Genomic DNA, 19,114 nt, shown 5'->3' on the forward strand with positions numbered 1-19,114 from the left:
ACGGGTTTACGGCCTTGTTCTATAAGAAATATGCGTCCAGTTTGACCCCCTTTTTAACAAGATTGTTTAACTCTTTTAAGGAAGAAGGCAATGTGACCCCCTCGATGAATGAAGCCAACGTTCTAGCTTTCCATAAAGCAGGGAAGGATCAGTCACTACCTGGGTCGTATCGTCGAATAGCCCTCATTAACCTTGACGCCAAGCTCTATACAAAAATACTAGCAACTAGACTCTCACCTCTTCTCCCCAAATTGATAAATGCGGACCAGTCTGGTTTCATTCCGGGTCGACAAACCCATGATAATCTGAGACAAATAATGCATCTTATTGAGAAGACTGGTATCATGCAGACACCGGCAGTACTTTTGGCACTGGATGGTGAGAACGCTTTCGACCGGGTGGAATGGTCGCAGTTGTTTCTAACGCTAAAATATATGGGGTTTGGAGATCAGTTTGTGAATATGGTCAAGGCAAACTACAATACACCATCCATTAGGATAGCTGTTAACGGTGGAATCCCAGGCCGAGTTGAAATAACTAGGGGTACTAAACAAGGCTGCCCGCTGTCCCCCCTATTGTACGCCATATTTTTAGAACCGCTGCTAATCAGAATAAGAGACTCGCCCTCAATAATAGGAATTGGAATGGGGGGCTTCAGCATAAGGTTATTGCGTATGCGGATGACATGTCGATCGCCCTTGCGAATCCGACGCGCTCCCTTCCAGAAGTGATTCAAGAATTAGACAAGTTTGGAGCTATTTCGGGGTTGAAAATAAACAGAAATAAGTCAGAAATATTAATTCTAGCAGGGGATAAAGGGTAAGGCTTATTCCCTAAATCTAAAGATTGCAGAAAAGGGGATCAAATATTTGGGTATAACCCTTACGGATAGAATAGGCCTATTATATGGGGAGAATTATCCGAAATTACTAGAGAAAATTAAATTGGACGTGCAGCGTTGGAATCCCCTAATGATAACTTGGTGGGGGCATATGGTAACGGTAAAGATGGTGGTGTTGCTGGAACTGGTGTACTATTTTCAGAGCATTCCGATGAGTCCCCAAGTAGTTTTTCAAATCTCTGACAAAGGTTATAACCTCATTTATTTGGCGGAAGAAACCCCGGTGGATAGCCAGAGGTGTCTTGATGGCTCCAACCCACGAGGGAGGGATGTCTCTTCCTCATTTTCATAAATACTATTAGGCGGCACAACTTTGGGTATTGAGGGAATGGATGGGAGGAGGTTAGGGGAAAGTCTGGGCGGCTCAGGATAGGGCGGTGGCCAGGTCGCCATTGGAGGGGACTTTATGGTTAAAGAAACATCATAGGCACCCTAATTTGAGGATCAGAGCTGTTATGAGAGCTACATTTGAGGCATGGGATGATTTAGTAGGAGAGGGTATCTTGTCGGAAGAATTGGCTCCCTTTACCCCTATGTTTGGGAACCCGGAATTCCCACCTGGGATGGAAAGAGGGGCATATAGCAAATGGGAAGCGGCGGGCTATGTGAAAATAGGGAAAATGTTCCATGACCAAGAAATTAGACCATTTGAGGCCTGTGCTTCTCTTATGAATCTTCAAAAATCTGACGGGTACAAATATGAGCAACTGCGACACTGGGACCTTACCCCATTTGAAAAATTCACGCTGACAAACTCCAGAGAATAGGCATTGGACATTGAATTCCGGAGGGCGGTGGGATGGGAGGGGTAGAGGGAGTTATATTGGTTCTGTATGTTATGTTACAAGTTAATAAAAATAAATTAAAAAAAAATAAATGTTCTTATACGTTGTAACTGCGGTATAACTTTGCTTTCATTTGTGCAAGTGGTTGGTTTATGATATCATATACTCAAGTACATTGGGGGGGGTTTCTTGAATCCCCTAGTTGTCAGCCGACACGTGTTTCGACCCGAGGGTCTTTATCAAGGCTAATGGTACTGGCTTCTAGCCCCCTGTGGGGTCCTGGTGAAAGGTCTGGTGCTTGCGCAGTGGCTCCAGTTGGGCCTTGTGATGCCCGCGATGGGCTCTCTGTAATGTCCTTGCTGCTGGTTTGATCAAATGTGCAGCACGGACATTACAGGTCAGCTGACAACTAGGGGATTCAAGAATCCCCCCACCCCCCCAATGTACTATATGTATATGATATCACAAACCAACCACTTGCACAAATAAAAGCGAAATTATATCGCAGTTACAACATGTAAGAACATTTCTTTGAAACCCACAAGCAAGATAGCCAGGAACGAACCCCCCTTCTCCTACTCAACAAATGAGGTGTTGGCTAAACCTCAAACTAGTTACCTGTGATCTTGCAACCTGTATTCCACCAAGATGCACCTAAAATACAGAGCCTAGCAGGGTCATTTCCACATCTAGAGCCAACTACTCTTCTGCTTTCTTTGATAGTTTGTTTTTAGATAATTTGAGGCCCCCTACATCCAGACATTTGATGTTAAGGTTTCCGCATATCAATAGATGAGTCGTTATGTTCCACAATTGCTATGCCTAATGCATGTGTCCCCACCTCTACAAAGTCATCCCCAATGCCTGCCGGATTCCAATACACATTAAAAAGCAGTAGTATGCCCCACCCATCTCCCTCCTACAGCACCAATTGTACAAACAGACTCAAACATTTAACCTCCAAGATCTCACATGGACATCCCCTTCTCACCAAAGTAATAAGGCCCGCTGAGGGATGACCCCAGATTTTCAACAAAGCCGGCGAGAAGCAGATATCAAATCCCTCACACATTGGTTTGGTTACAAGTTATGTTTCCTGCATACAGATGATATCAAAGGTTTCAAGATCTAATCCCCCTTCATTGAATACATGCATAAAACCATGGTATTCCAAGTAGCCACAGAGAGCGGCCCTCCTCTTGGTGTATGAAGTTATGAGTCCGACCTTCGAGCTAATGATTCCTCTAACCAACCCCAATCAGCGCTAGAATCAGGCGATTTCCTGTTCCCCTGTGAGTTCTTAACATTTCTTTCATCAGCCCTCTGACATTCAAATGTAAATTTCAGACGGGCTCTCCCCCCGCCCACCAAGGATCTTGACTCATTAAATGAACAGTCTTTTCCACGAACCTGCCCAGCCTTTTCTCCCATAGAAGGATGAGTTTCCCTCAAAGGAGACTCCTTAATCCCACTTTGTGGATAACATCTTCCCTCTATTAGCTCAAAGCCCAAAGGTAAAAAAGTCCATTGCAGCTTCAGGCAAATAATCCTTCACCAGAATTGATGACAGAGTGTCACCCAATCTTATCTCTCCTCCTCCACAAAATCTACAATACTTATGTATGGCAGCATTCTTCAGTTTATCAATCTATGAAAATATCCCATGTTTTCCACCAGAGACTACAGAAATGAACACTTAATTGAAAGCAATGGGGAGTACAATAGTTGCCTAGCAACGCACTGCAGTTCAAACCAAGAGTGAAGTTGTAATTTGAGCTCAGGGGCTTAAAAGCACAATCAAATTAAATGGACAGGAATTTCAGTCAACTCCATGTCTTGAGACGGCTTCAGACACTGCTGTGGTTCCTATCCTGCAGTATTTATCATTAAGGTACAAGATAAGGGCCTTGGACTCCCTGGCCAATATTTGCTCATTATGTGAAATAGTTCAGACTAAATGTTGCTGTTCAAGCAGTTAAAGCTTGTTGATGCACTTCTACCACATGTTAGCACTGCTCCCACCATGCCATGCCTCTCTTGTGTTATGTTCCCCTCCCAATAGCTGCCACTCGCTACAGGAGACTGGTCTATCCAGCTTTCCGTCACCTTCATTACCTTCTGTATAACTTTGATGTATTCATCTATTTCACAATATGTTCTGCACTTCAGCGGATGCTGTTGCTGTGGTCAACATCCTAAAACCCCAGAACAAAATATATGGGGCCAAAGCCTTGGATGGCTTTGTAGTAAAAGTAAGCATAGGCTTTGGTGTCTGCTAAATGTTTAGCACAATGCTACACTGCACTGCACCCTTATCATTTCTACAGATGGAGGTATATATATATATATTATATATATAACACTTTTTTCGAATTAATTGTGCCCTCCCACGTATTCCTAATTGTTTGTTCTCTGATATCCTGCTTCAGATTTTCTTTCTCAGCAGAGGGCGCAGTGTGTTTTTGCCTCGATGTCCCTCTGTGGCTTTCATCGCACTCCTGAATATGACATTGACACTGGTATAAGTAGCACATACCGTGCCCGTTGCCTCCGTTCTGTTTTTCTGCATGCTCAGCACGTTTCGAAATGATTCAAAATCACCTCTGTGATTTTTATTTTATTGCATTCATTCGATCTTCGACAATTTCTACTCCGAAGACAGGGTTTGAAAGGTGTACCGATTATGGGTCGAAGATGTCTATCACTGAGCCGCATCGGATATGTCTTTGGTGTCTTGGCACCAATGATTATGGCTCTTGCCAGTCAATGACTGTTAAGGCCTTGAAGGAGAGGATGGGGAGGTTTGTCCTGGGTAGGCCCCCATCCAAGTCGCCCTCAACTACTCCATCCAAGAAAAGGTCTTCCAACAAGAGACGCTTGAGAGGAATTTCCCCTCAGCGAGAGAAAAAGCACTCAAAACACAGTAAGCATTCTCAGTCGAGAAGTGGTTCTCGACACTAGTCATCGTCGTGCTCCAATAAAAAGTCGAAGTGGTGTTGTAGATCCTGCTCATCATCTTCAGACTCTTCACCCGATCCAAAACTGGTACGTTTCCCAGGAAAGTCTGCCTCAAAAGCTGAGTGGGACGATTTTTGCTGCCAAATGATGGTGTTTGAGAAGGTGGCCCCTACGAAAGAGCCCAAGAAGGCTTCAGACACCATTGCGCCTTGTAAGGCCAACAGGGAGTCATGCACCTACGTGCCTGGGCAAGAAAGCAAAGATCCTCTAGAAGCATAGAGAGTCTCGAAGGTTTAAGACGAGCCTAAGCCTCCACCTTCCACTCCTTCGAGGGAGGTCTTGTTGACTCCTTCAATGCCGAAACCGTCCAAGTCGAAGCCATCGACTTCTTCAACAGAGTTGTGGAAGGATTACAGACCTCTTCCTAGAAAGGACTTTGTAAGTCCGTGAGCTCGATTTTTGAGGAGGTGAATACAGATAATCCACTATTTGGCCTGGAGTTTGGAACTCCGATTGTGCCTGAGGAGTTCATCTCAGAAGAGGTCAGATTACAGCACCTTGTAGATTCATTTAAGGATGCTAGTGGGCTAGATAATGCAACTGAGGTTGATTTTGCCACCCCAGATCCTTCTACACATGCAGATGCTTCATACAGGTCTGTTATGGATAAGGTAACAGGATATCTGGGCTGGGGTAGACCTGTTGCTGTATATGAACAGGCTGACCTGACAGATATATTAGATAAAAGCCCTCCAGAAGACCCTGAGGAATAGGGTGCTAGAGAATTGGAAGAAACTGGACACCATGCTGGCTGTTAATAAGGACTTCAAAAGGAAGTACAGGTCTTTTTCTGTGGATCCTGATTTCTTATCAAAACATCCTACTCATGAAAGTCTAGTGGTTCAGGCAGCAACTTTTACCTCTAGGTCAGCTGCTTACCCTACTATCCCTCTGGATACGGACCCCAACAGATTTGACACCTTAAGGAACAGGGTGTTTTCGGCAAGCAGCATGGCTTTGAAGTCTATTAATACAACATGTGCTTTAGCAAAGTACACACTTATTTTCTGGGAGTTGGCAGCAATGGCTGCAGATCACATGCCTGAAGGTGAAGAAAGGAATGGTTTCCTGAACATCATCAAGAATGTAATGTGCCAGTCATTACAGTCTGGTTTGATTCTGTACATGGCATCAGTCGGGTGGTGGCAGCAGGCACTGTCTCAGGAAGATTTGCTTGTTGCGTAGGTCTGGATCTGCTCCAGATGTTCAAGCAAGACTTCTAGATATGTCTGTTTATGGCTCCAAGTTTTAGGGCGGAGGAGAGCTCGGAAAAGCTTTAGTCCTCTAAGGCAGCAGCTAAGTGTTTCAGTGTACTGACATGTCGACCGCAGCACACACAAGCTGCCTCCCAGATTTGGAGGGGGCATTCCTTTCGTTACTATTCATCTGTTGGAAAGACAAGAGGCCAAAACTCACAAAAGGGCCAGAGGAGAATTGCTTGTAGTGGACAAGGACATTTGGGTAAGCCAACCTCTTTGCCATCTGTGACATCTGCAGCACCAAAACCTCTGAGGCCTTAGTCCATAGGACAGTAGTGGGGAGGCAGATTAACACAGCATGTCGAAGAGTGGGAAATGTGAGGAACCAAAGGGTGTCTCTGATCTCTCTCTCTCTCTCTCTCTCTCTCTCTCTCTCTCTCTCTCTCTCTCAGGTGGCCAGGGCACATCCATCGCCTTTGGATCCAGACCCTGGGGGTGGACCAGCGCGGGAGGATCACCTGGGTGAGGGGTCTTTGGGGAGTGAGAGTGAGGCAGCTGATGGTGAGACACGGTATTCCCACCCTTTCCCGTACCCATGCCCCATCCGATTTGATAGGATCCTCCAACATCCCAACTCCCGCCCCCCCCCCTATCTACAGAAACACTGGGCCGAGGAAGAGGGCGACTGTGAGTAAAGTGGCTAACACACTTGCATATCTCATTGGACATGTCCCGCTAATCGGGCCAGGCAAAGTCAGGCACTTGACTTTAATCACATACATCTGATACTGATTTGCTCTTCCCACACGGATAAAAGGTGGAACATATAGACCCACTCTGAGCAAGGTGGAACACGAGAAGGAACAGAACTTCCCGGGGCGAAGGTGAACCTACTGGAGCAGGACGACCGATCGAGGGACGGGTAAAGGGTAGGGAAACCCAGACGATCGCTGCAGGAGGTCGTTGCTTCCGGGAAACTGTGAAGGAGGTGCGCAGAAAGCCAAATCAAAGCCAAGAAGAAACCTCCATTGTGTTTCAAGGACGCCAGCAACCCTCCCTGGTGAATGACAGAGTTGGCGAGGCCAAGCCTGTGGTATTAACCTTGACTTGTGAATCAAAGCCACAGAGACAAGAAAGGAACGTGCGCAACTGGTGAGTTAGTGAAAGAAATGAAAGGCCAGTTTGTGTCAAGGAAAGATTGAAGCTGCAACAGTGTATGTTAGAGATGAAGGTTGACCAGATGCTGATGAGCCGCGAAAGAACGCTAACCAGTGATGAACTTTTAAGTGGCTGATAACTGTGAAGCCAGTGATACAGGTTAGCAGAGTGGTCTGGCGAAAGGAAGTAGCCAACTCGAAGTGAAATGTTTTTGTTATAAAGCGGCAAAGTGAAACGGTGAATGCTTGAAGAGAAAGTTTTCTTTGAACTTTTGTGCTTATCGTAGTTAACTACCAAGTGACCCTGGGGCAAATAACAGAAGAGTGTGAGCTGAAGAGAAAGTCGAAGTGGTCCTGCAGAGGTTTATGGTAAAAACCTTGCACATTCGTAAGTCTTCGACATCAGTAAAAGGTCTGAGCCCGACTGAGGGAGACCGGAAGTGTGATAAGTTAGGGGAAGGGAACCCCTAACGAATGTGAATTAAGCTTGGGGAAGGTAACCCTTGCAAGTGTTGTGATTGCGAGGTCCGAGCCCTGTTGAGGGAGACCTACGTGAACTTTTTGTTGAACTGTGAAAGAACCTTTGGAATACTGGAATAAGTGACTTCAACATGGAAGGCCAAGTGGGCCTCGATCCACATTTTGTACTGCCTTCAATTTAAGAACCTGAGCCAAGATGGTTACTTTCATGTGCCTATACATTCCAAGCACAAATACCTGAGGTTCGCCATTGGTAGTTCTCGTTTTAAATTTTGGGTTCTGCCATTCTGGCTCTCCTCTGCTGTAGGGTCTTCACCAAGTTGATGGCGGTAGTGGCAGCAAGTGTGAGGAGGGGAGGGATTCACGTCTACCCCTACCCAGACGATTGGCTGATAAGAGCTCGTTCTCCCGAACAGGTTCTGGAACATCTCAGCATCACCTGCCACACCCTCCACAAGCTGGGCTTCTCCCTCAATTTCAAGAAGTCCCACATGATACCTTCCCAAAAGCTTCAGTTTATTAGAGTGGTCCTGGATGCTTCCTTTGGGAAAGCTTTTCCACCTGAGGTGAGGTCCCAGCACATTGTGCAGATAGTCATAAAGTTTCAGAATGCCCACAATCTACCAGCCTTCGATTTTTTGACGTTGCTCCTTCTCATGGCATCCTGCATTTTCCTGGTGCCAGAGGCCCATCTGAGGATGAGATCCCTTGTGGGCCATCCAATCCCAATGGTCACAGTTCTTGCGCAGGATGACCGTCCTTCAGGTCCCGAACAAGGTCTCACAGGATCTCCTGTGGTGGGCCTACAAGGAGAATGTGCTGAAGGGAGAATCTTTTTGGCAGTCCTGGACAGGGATAACAGTAATTACGGACACCTTGCTCACAGGTTTGGGAGCTCATGCCAATAAGCTGGCAATCAGCAGTCATTTGTCTCCATCGGAGTCCCAACTACACATCACCCTTTTGGAGCTGAAGGCAATCTGACTAGCACTGATGGCCTTTTTGCCCTTTGTGCGTGGGGATAATGTCCTTGTAATGATGGACAACACAGTGGCCATGCATTACCTCAACAAGAGAAGTGGTGTGTGGTCACGACCACTGTGCAGAGAGGCAATACAACACTGGAAGAAGGAATCTGTCGCTGTTCACCTAGCTGGAGAGTAGAATACAGCGGCGGATGCTCTGAGCAAGCAGAGCACAGTCTCCCATTAGTGGGAGTTAGCTTAGGAAGCCCTTCTAGACATCTTTGCCCTCTGGGGAACCCCCTCAAGTCACGTCCAGTGTCAACGGGAAATGCGACCTGTTCTGCTCCAGGGAATTTCTCTAGGATCTCTAGGGGACACGTTTGTGGTGCAAGGGGAATTTCCACGTCTGTATGCGTCCCCGTCATTACACATGTCATCAGGAGGTTGAGGCATTTTGGAAAATCCAGGAGGATGTGCTTACCTGGACCTGTCATGGCCAAAGGCCCCAGAACACAACCACATCATCTAGTGATGGGGCAGTGAGTCACTTGACGCACTTATGTCCCTTTTGGGACGCATACAAACAGGGGCCCTGGCTCGACTCCGTCCTGGCACCTTTGGCGCCAAGCTCATATAGAGGTGTGAGCAGGAACACTTTATTTCAGTGCAGGAGTGCTTTTACTTTATTTCAGTGCAGGCGTGCTTTTACTTTATTTCAGTGCAGGAGTGCTTTTATTTTACAAGAACGTTCCAGGAGCTGAAAGCCTTTATTACAGTGAACATCCTCATTTGTTGACTCATCAGGTGTGGCTCCCTAGGTCTGGTCTTCATGTGCGGACTCATCGGGTGTAGCAGGCAGGCTGAACCTGGTGGGCGTGGCTACAGAAGCTCAGCTATATAAGCTGCTCCATCCTTAAGGCCGGTGCTTCGCATTACTGGGCACTCGCGTGCAACGTGATGCTCACTGCTGCTTGGACCAGTTTACTTATCTTTGAAACCAGGCATTCTCCTGCATACTCCCCTCCAGGAAACAGGTGCTTCATCGCTTCATCTGCAGACTTATCTCCTGACATCTATTGATCTTGATCCCGATGCCGCAGCACCGCATTCCGCATCCACGAACTCAGACCCTGTGAAGAAGAAGAAAGATAAGGTTAGAACATCTGTCCTAGGGCCGCGCCGCATTTGAACCCTGCACGCCCCCTAGTTAACAATTTACCAGCTACTGTACCGTTGCAGCTTCGTTCCTCATTCCCTCTGGCTGCCGCCTCGAGCTCTGCAGCTTCTGCCGGGCTGGCAACATCCCCTGCAAGGAAAGAAAGCAAAAGAGCAAACATCAAAAGTGGAACGGACAGCAATACAAGACAACAAACGTTACAATACAACAAAAACAGATGGGGAAAGACAATGGCAAACAGGAATACTTACCTGAAGACTAGTGGCTTAGTCGCAGCAGGACTGGACTACCACGTGCAAGGGACCAGTGAAGGAACTCGGTCCAGATCATACAAGCACCCCTGCCAGAAGCAGCAGGACGTAGTGCTCGCCAAAACGAATCAACAGGTGAGCTCTCCAGGGACAGCGCATCCCACGGGTACCACGGTTTGGGAGAAGGGGTCTGGAAGGGGATCATGCGCACAAGCTGGCATACTCACGCCCCCTATTCTCCACGCAGGAGCAGTCCCGAGCAGCATCACCTATTACCACCAGTCACCACATAAGCGCAGAGGGCGAAGTCGGACCCGAGCGACCTCACCACCGGGAGGGCTGCAACCATGCCCCAACACCTCCGCAGAGACCAGGTAAGCGTAACAGGACCTTGTAGAAATGTCCATCTGCCCACCAATTCGTCTTCCTCAAAGAGCAGTCCTGCTCACTCAGCAGGGAAGTTGCTTTCTTCACACAGAAATCAGAACCCTGAACCTTCGCGCCTGGTTTCTGACCGATTAAGATGGAGATTGGGAACGCATGGAAGACGACATTGGAGGTGTTGCTTTCGGCCAGAACGGCAGCAACTAAAGCTCTGTACCGCTGCCTTTGGAACAGGTTTTGCAGCTGGTGCAGAGATAACGAGATATTTAACCTTTTTCTTGTGATGCACCTTCAAAGTTGTCCTTTTTACCGCATTTAGCCCATCATGGGATGCAGAGGGTTATCTGGCAGCGTTATTCAAGTTTAAGCACTTGCTGGAACTAAGTTCTTATTTTAAAGTTCCCGTTGTTGTTAGGCAGAATCCTGTGCAGTTCCCTTGGGGAACACTGCAAGAGGATTAAGACCACAGGAGTAAGCAGTAAACCCAATTGGTAGCAGTCTGCACCACCCAGATTTACCTGGTAGCTGTGGCTCAGCAGCAGACCTCTCTCAAGATGAGTAGGGAAGTATGCAGAGGATACACAATAGGGCTAAAAACACAGTAGAGCAAGCAAACACTGACGAGAGCTTGATATCAAAAGTATATAATTATTTATTTAAAACACACTTTAGGAAATACACTAAGCACTATAAATCAAAGCAAGTTCAAACACAATCAGAAAAAGTATACACACCTCCCTTAATTATTAGACAAGTGTAAGTCAAAACACCACTATTTGTGAAAACAGATGTGAGCGCGTAACTTAGATGGCACTCCAATAATTAAGTTAAAGGGAGAGAAAAAGGCAAGTCATAAAAATAAAACAGTTCCCAACACTTTTATAAGACCACAGCAAGTTAGTGAAGGCAGAGTCTACTGTAGAGCCAAAGTTCATAGGCCAGGCCCACATTAAATGGAGCAAGGCGAAATGTGCCCAAGATCACACAGTTTAAAAAGCACTCAAGTCTTTGCGGAAATGTTCAAAGGAGGTTGGTTTGATGCAAAAGATAAAGTTAGAAGGTCTGGGGGCCAACCCAGTTGGAAAGCCAAGGATTTAAGGGTCACCTTTAGCAATCTGCAGAAAGGGAGGCCAGGCGGAACACAGTACGTTAAAGAGTGAGGACGCTCCAGTGGTGGCAGTTCCTGTCAGCGGGTGCAGTTCATGGTTTCGACCAGGGGAAGAGAAGATCTCGTCGAGGAGGAAACTTGGTGTCGTTGCTCTGCCCAGGGAAGAGACCAGCCGTGGAGTTCGTTCAGTGAAAAAGGTGCGTTCCTTTTATTCGCGGTCACAGTGGTGAAGCTTGGCTATCCGGCCGCCAGGGTGCTTGGCACTGGCGATTCGACCAAGAGACATCCTGGAAGGCGAATGGCGAACTGGTTGTCCCCACCAGCTCAAAGGGAGAAGACTCTTACAGCAGAAGATCTTCTCTTGTCGTCGGGGAAAGTGGTGAGGTTGTTGCAGCAGGGCTCCACCGGTGGTGTCGTCGTTGCAGATGGCTCAGCTTCTCCCCTCTTCGGATTTCTTAGGTCCTGCGGCAACTTCTGAAGTTCCAGTCCCCAAAGCCCTGCTTTTATACAGAAAAACCCCCATTCAACAGCCTAGCTGTCACTCATACGTGCTAAGTGGTGAGCCGGGCGGCTCACCACTGGGCCAATCAGAACAGAGTGCCACTTGGGTTGCTAAGGCAATGCAGTCCAGGGTGCCAATTCCCCCCACCCACACATCCTGTGGAACCCAGACAGAGTGGCACCAGTTGGAGGGCTTCTGTGGAGAAGCCCGCCACAAAGTGGAACAAAGGGCCCGACCTTGGTTGGAGTTACAGAGACGGACACAAACGCCATTTTGGAAAAGAGTTCTGGCGAAAAGACCTAACCAGTGATTTTATATTAAATAAATAAACCGACAGTATCTTTAACATTGCACCAAAAAGTGGTGCGTTTAGAATCAATGGGAAAATCCCATAGGAAATATTCCGGTGGAATATTTTGCGTGGTACCCACTGCCACCAGCCAGAAACTCGACAAGGGGGGACTGGACAGTGCCCCCTTGGAAACAGACCCAGGGGCAATCAAATTAACCCCTTCCAGTACTTCCACAATATGATGGTGGGTACTGGTTCTGTTCACAATTTTGGACTAGTAAAGCCAATGGTGACTTTACATGCCCTGGGAGACAGTAGTCAGTCCCAGGGTATGGAGTCTATGTTTGGGGGTCACTATGACACCCCTGTGTTACTGCACTGAGGGTGCTGTGTAACACATACACTAAAACAGATGATACCCTATGGAGTAAAATACTCCATAGCCCATAAGCACACAATAAGTCAAAGACATACCTCAAATCATGCCTAAGAGTGGGAGGAAAAGAGTCTCGCTCTTAGCAGGAGAAAAAAAACAAACCCCAAAAATCCAGCAAAGCTGCTGGGGGACTCACTAGGTTTGGGAAATTAGCCTTATAAGAGAATTCTCCCCAACACTCGCCCCCCCCCCCCCGACTAAGGGACAGGAGGATTGAATCCACTCCTGGATGAATCTCATACCTCTAGTCGGTTACAAACATCCTAGAGAGACCATCAGCATTTTGGTGGTGACACCCTGACCTGTGCTCAATGGTGAAATCAAACCCCTGGAGGCAAATTGACCATCTCAATAGTTTTGGGTTCTCCCCTTTCATTTGCATCAACCATCTCAAGGGTTGGTGGTCAGTCTGAATAACAAAAGTAGAACCATACAGGTATGGCCTAAACTTCTTCAGAGCCCACACAAAAGCAAACCACTCTCTTTCAATGGTTGCCCACCTTGTCTCAGGTTCCTTCAGTTTTCTACTGATGAAGCAAATGGGTGCTCCCTACCTTTCCCATCCAGTTGACTAAGGACTGCACCTATACCTGCATTTTAAGCATCTGTCTGTACAATGAAAGTTTGGTGATAGTCAGGAGCTCTGAGTATTGGAGCTTGACAAAGGGCTTTCTTCAGGTTTTCAAAGGCCTGATTGCACTCATCATTCCATCTGACCTTTTTAGGAAACTTAGGAGAGGAGATCACATTCAGTGGAGAAGCTATAGTCCCATAGTTCTCTATGAAATTCCTGTAGTACCCAGTGAGACCTAAGAAGGCTCTCACCTGGGTCTGAGTAGTAGGTGTTGTCCAATTTTGCACAGCTTCAATCTTACTGGGCAAATGCCTTATTTCTCCACCTCCTACCTCATGTCCAAGGTAGACCACTTTACTCTGTCCAATCTGGCATTTACTTGCCTTTATGGTCAGATTGGCCTTCTCAAGAGCCTGCAAAACATGTCCTAGGTGGTCAACATGCTCTTCCCAGGACAGGCTTAACACTGCAATGTCATCCAAGTATGCCATGCAGAATTGCTCCATCCCAGTTAGAACCTGATTTACCATCCTTTGGAATGTAGCAGGTGCATTCCTCAGTCCAAAAGGCATAACCTTACATTGGTATAAGCCAACTGGGGTAGAAAATGGAGTTTTCTCCTTGGCATGGTCTGTCAGGGTTATTTGCCAATAGCCTGACGTCCGATCAAATGTGCTGAGGTACTTGGCTGAACCAAGTCTATCCACCAACTCATCTGTCCTTGGCAAAGGATGGGCATCAGTCTTGGTGACTGCATGAAGAGCTCTATAGTCCACACATAATCTCAACTCTTTGGATCCTGCCTTTGGTACTAACACAACTGGGCTAGACCATGGACTAGTAGAGGGCTCTATTACCCCGAGGTCAAGCATCTTGCTGACCTCTCCTTTGATGTGGGTTCTTACATTCTCTGACATTCTGTACCCTCTGCTTTTCTACAGGCAGACAGTCACCAGTGAGTATATCATGCTGGCCCCAAGTGGTCAAGCCTGGTGAAAGTGAGAACAGGGAGGCAAACTGATTTAACATAGATTTGCACTCTTCTTGTTGCTCAGGTGTCAGATTTGAAGAGAGATTAACTCCTTCAATCTTTTCATCCAAAGGTAAGCCTCTGAGGAGATCAGGGAGAGGTCCACTCTCTTCTTCCTCTTCTGCTGAAGCCAGAAGCAAAGCTCCTACTTCAGGCCTAGAGACATAAGCCTTCAGTCTGTTGGTGTGGAAGACTCAGAGCCTCCTTGGGATTGCCCAGGTCCACCAGATAGTTCACCTCTCCATGTTTTCCCACAACCTTGAAGGGTGCCATCCATTTGTCCTGCAAGGCCCTCTGCCTTGCTGGTATCATAACGAGAACTAGCTGGTCTTGAGTGAACTCAACCATGTTAGCCTTTTGATCATGTCAGTGCTTCACCAAAGCTTGACCAGCCTTCATGTTATCACTAGCTTGGGCCATCATCTGTGACATTCTCCTCCGGAGTCCTATCACATAATCAGTCACTCTGACTGGCTTGGGGGAAGGAGCACTCTCCAACCCCTCCTTAATCAGGGCCAATGGATCTCTGACTGGATGGCCATAAAGAAGCTCAAAGGGACTATAACCTACTCCCTCCTGAGGGACTTCTCTATAAGCAAAGAGAAGGCATGGCAGTAGAAGATCCCATTTTCTCTTAAGGTGTTCCTCTAAAGCACCTATCATGCTCTTCATGGTACTATTAAACCTTTCAACCAACCCATTTGTCTGATGGTGGTATGCGGTCGAGAACTTGTAGGTTACTCCACAGTTTTTCCACATGGCCTTCATGTAGTGGGACATAAAATGTGGCCCCCTGTCAGAGATTACCTCCTTGGGAAACCCAACCCTGATAAAAAAATACCAAGGAGGGCCTTAGCCACAGCTTGCGCCGTAACAGTCCTTATAGCAATTGCCTCAGGGTACCTAGTAGCATGGTCTACTACAACAAGGATAAACCTGTTGCCTGACGAGGTTGGAGGATCAAGGGGACCAACAATGTCGATTCCTACCCTCTCAAATGGGACTCCCACTACTGGGAGAGGCACTAAAGGTGCCACATTCTTGGAACCACTCTTACCAGAAGTTTGGCAGGTGTGGCAGCTCTTGCAGAACTTATCTACCTCAGCCCCCATTTTTGGCCAATAAAAGTAGGGAGAGAGCCTTTCCTTGGTCTTCTTGAAACTCAAGTGACCAGCCAAAGGAATCTCATGGGCTAGTTGCAAGAACTGGAGTCTGTTTTCTTGAGGCACTACAAGTTGCTTGTCTCCAGGTGAAGCCTCAGTCGGTTCACTGTAGAAGAGGCCATCTTCCCAGTGCAACCTATACTTCCCAGGCTCTTGCCCATCAGCCTGTGAAGCTGCCTGGTGGCAAAGACCTTCCAGAGTTGGACGTTCTCTTTGTCCCTTAGTGAAGTCTGCCCCGCTGGGGCCACCTTCTGCCAGTAAAGAATGCAGCTCAGGATGGTCAACCGGATCCAGATCTCCAATAAGTTCCTGGCCTTCTACTAGCTCTGTCTCTTCAGAGTATAGTTCAACCACACAGGATTGTACCTCCCTCTCAGCCTCAGCTGGAGGTGGAGTTGCAGGTGTAACTTTGGACAACCTAGGGGAAGTCCTAGTTGGAAGCACTGGAGTGCTTGCTGCTGGTTTCCTTCTAGAAGTCTTGGGTTTCCCTTTCGCTTCTGGTTGCTCGGATATAGCAGAAGGTATCTCCAGTGGAGTAGGAGTGATTTCTTTTCTCATCATCTCCTTGGGAGAACCTCTCATGGTTTTCTCACTTGCAGGTCTTGTTAGCTCCTGTAACCTTTTACTAGGAGGTCGGGGGGTGTGTGACACTACTCCAAGAGTTGTCAGGTCATTTCCCAACAGAACCCTTCCTGGTACCTCACATTGTACACTGACGGGTATCTTCAGTCATATCTGTTAGGCAGAAACCTGTGCAGTTCCCTTAGGGACCACTGCAAAAGATTTAAGACTACAGGTGTTGGCAGTAAACCCACTTGGTAGCAGTCTGTACCACCCAGATTTACCTGGTAGCTGTGGCTGAGCAGTCAGACTTCCCTCAAGAAGAGTTAGGCAGTATGCACAGTATACACAATAGGCACTCAGATACAACAATACAAGCAAACACTGACCAGAGCTTTGGTATCAAAGTATATAATTATTTATTTAAAAACACACTGTTTGAAACATTCCAGCACTCTTGTTGTAAACTATTCTAAACACAGTTACTATTATAATATATACACCCCTTTTTCCTTATCAGATAAGTCACTGTAAAACACCACTTATTTTCATACAGAGGTGAGCGCTTAACTCGATGGCACTCCAATAAATTTGTGAGAAAGGGAGGGAAAAAGGCAGAATATGGAAAGATACACCACTCTAAGATTCAGGAACACTATTAGCAAGGCAGAAGAGAAAAAGTCACTGGTGAGCCAAAGTCCAAAGGCTGGGCCCACTCTTAGAGAGAGCAGAGCACAAATGCGCCCAAGGTCACAGTTACACTAGGCTTAGAAAGTCTTGCAGAGGGTTCAAAAAGAGATTAGAGAGGCTTAGGAAAGTTTAGCCAGGGTGTCCCAGGCTAACCCAGGTTTGAAAGCCGGGGGCTAAATCTACCCCGTACAGCCGGTAGCAAGGGAAGCCAGGCGGGACACAGTACCTTAAGTGGGAAGGATCCTCCAGCGGTGGCAGTTGTTCCTGGTAGTGGGTGCAAGTTGCGTCGGCGTCCAGGGGAAGAGAAGATCTCGACTTGGAGGAAAGATGAAGGTCGTTGCACTACCAGGGAAGAAACCAGCCGTGGAGTTTTCCGGTTAAAGGTGGTACCTTTGTTTCGCGGTCGTGGTAAAACGTGGTATCCCGGTTGCCGGGGTGCTTGGCACAGGCAAGGCGGCCACGAGGTCGCCGGGAAGGCGAAAAGACGGTGAAACTGGTTATCCCCACCAGTCAAAGGAAGAAGACTCTCCGGCGGGAGATCTCCTCTGTCGTTGGGAAAAGTGGTGAGACGGTCCAGCAGGGCTCCACCGGTGGTGGTGTCGTGGCAGGTCGGCTCAGCTTCTCCCTCGTTGGATTCTTAGGTCCTGTGGCGACTTCTGAAGTTCCAGTCCCCAAAGCCCTGCTTTTATGCAGAAAACCCCCATTCACTCAGCCTAGCTGTCACTCAAACATGCTAAGTGGTGAGCCGGCCGGCTCACCATTTGGGCCAATCAGGACGGAGTGCGACTGGAGTTGCCTAGGCAACTCAGTCCAGGGTGCCTAAATTCCCCTCCATCCCTCCTAAGTACCCCAGACAGAGTGGCACCACTTTGGAGGGCTTCTGTGGAGAAGCCCGCCAAAAAGTGGAACAAAGGGCTCGGCTTGGGTTGGAGTCACAGAAGAGAACACAAACGCCATTTTAGAATCAAGTTTTGGCAAAAAATACCAACCGGAGAATTAATATTAATTAAATAAACCGGCGGTATGTTCGAGGCTACCGTAAATAATTAAATAAAGGTAGTAGCCTAAAACAATGGGAAATCCCATAGGAAAATATTCGCGGTTGAATATAAAAAGTAGTATCCACTGCCACCAGCCAAAACTCGATCAGGGGGGACGGAGACGTGCCCCCTCGACTAACAGACCCTGGGGTAATCTAATTGCCCCAGCCAGTACGTCCACAATATGATGGTTTGTACTGGTTCTGTTCAGAATTTAAGACTAGTAAAGTCAATGGTGACTTTACATGCCCTGGGAGACAGTAGTCAGTCCCAGGGTATGGAGTCTATACTGGGGGGTCACTATGACACCCCTGTGTCACTGCACTGAGGGTGCTGTGTAACACACATCACAAAAACACATGAAGCCCTATGGAGTAAAAGACCCCATAGCCCATTAAACACATCTTGATTCAAAGAAACAGACTCAAATCATGCCCAAGAGTGAGGGTAAAAGAGTCTCACTCTTGGCAGGAGAAAACAATAAACCCCAAAAATCCAGCAAAGCTGCTGGGGGACTCACTAGGTTAGGAAATTCAGCCTAAACGGAGAATTCTCCCTAACAATATCATTGCACTGCATGAGAACTGGTAACTGGGGAAGCATCTGCACAGGCCCTCCAGCTAACTTGGTGAGGTGTTTGGGTGCCTTAGCAACATCCTCTGCCTTGAAAAAAGATTCATCCACCACAGTTATGCTGGCCCCAGTGTCCCTAATTGCAGGAGTCTCCTGACCATTCACTTGGACACTGTCTTTCTAATACTCTTTAGTATTCTCTGGGATAGAATTATATATATCTAAATTCTGTTGTTCGCACAACCCCATGGACACTAAAGAAACACTGACTGAGACTCCTATTGGTTCATCAGCCAGTAATAGAGTGTTGCCACTTGCCATTTGTACTTCCTCCTCTGGAGCGAAGGCTAGGGAGACAGTGTGGACCCCTGAAGGTTTACCCTTACATCTGGGATCCCCTTTCACATGGTCAGTAGAGCTACAAACATAGCATTTCCCAAATGCCTTCACAAATGGTGGCTTGTTCTGACCTCCTTCTGGTTTGGGACCAGAAGGAACACTAGCCTGATTTAGTTTCCCATGTGGCTTACCCTTATGGTTCTGTTTGGGGCCCTCTTTGGAATTGGAATTATTGGAATTCTCTTTGGAGTCCTTTTTAGGCTGTTTCCCCTCATCCTTTTTCTGAGTTGCTCCAGAATCTTTGTGAGTAGCCCTGTAGGCAACCCACAAGTCAGCAGCCTTAGCTAGCTTCTTGGAATCTATTTCCTTTGAATCAGCCAAGTGCTGTCTGAGCTCAGGAGAGCAGGCATCATAAATTGACTTCAACATAACAAGATTTTTCATTCCCTCATAAGTGTTCACTCTGTAACCCTTAATCCATCCCTCCAA

Source organism: Ambystoma mexicanum, chromosome 8 (genome assembly GCF_040938575.1).
Source record: "Ambystoma mexicanum isolate Mex_15411 chromosome 8, UKY_AmexF1_1, whole genome shotgun sequence".
In the NCBI taxonomy this organism is placed as follows: Eukaryota; Metazoa; Chordata; class Amphibia; order Caudata; family Ambystomatidae; genus Ambystoma; species Ambystoma mexicanum.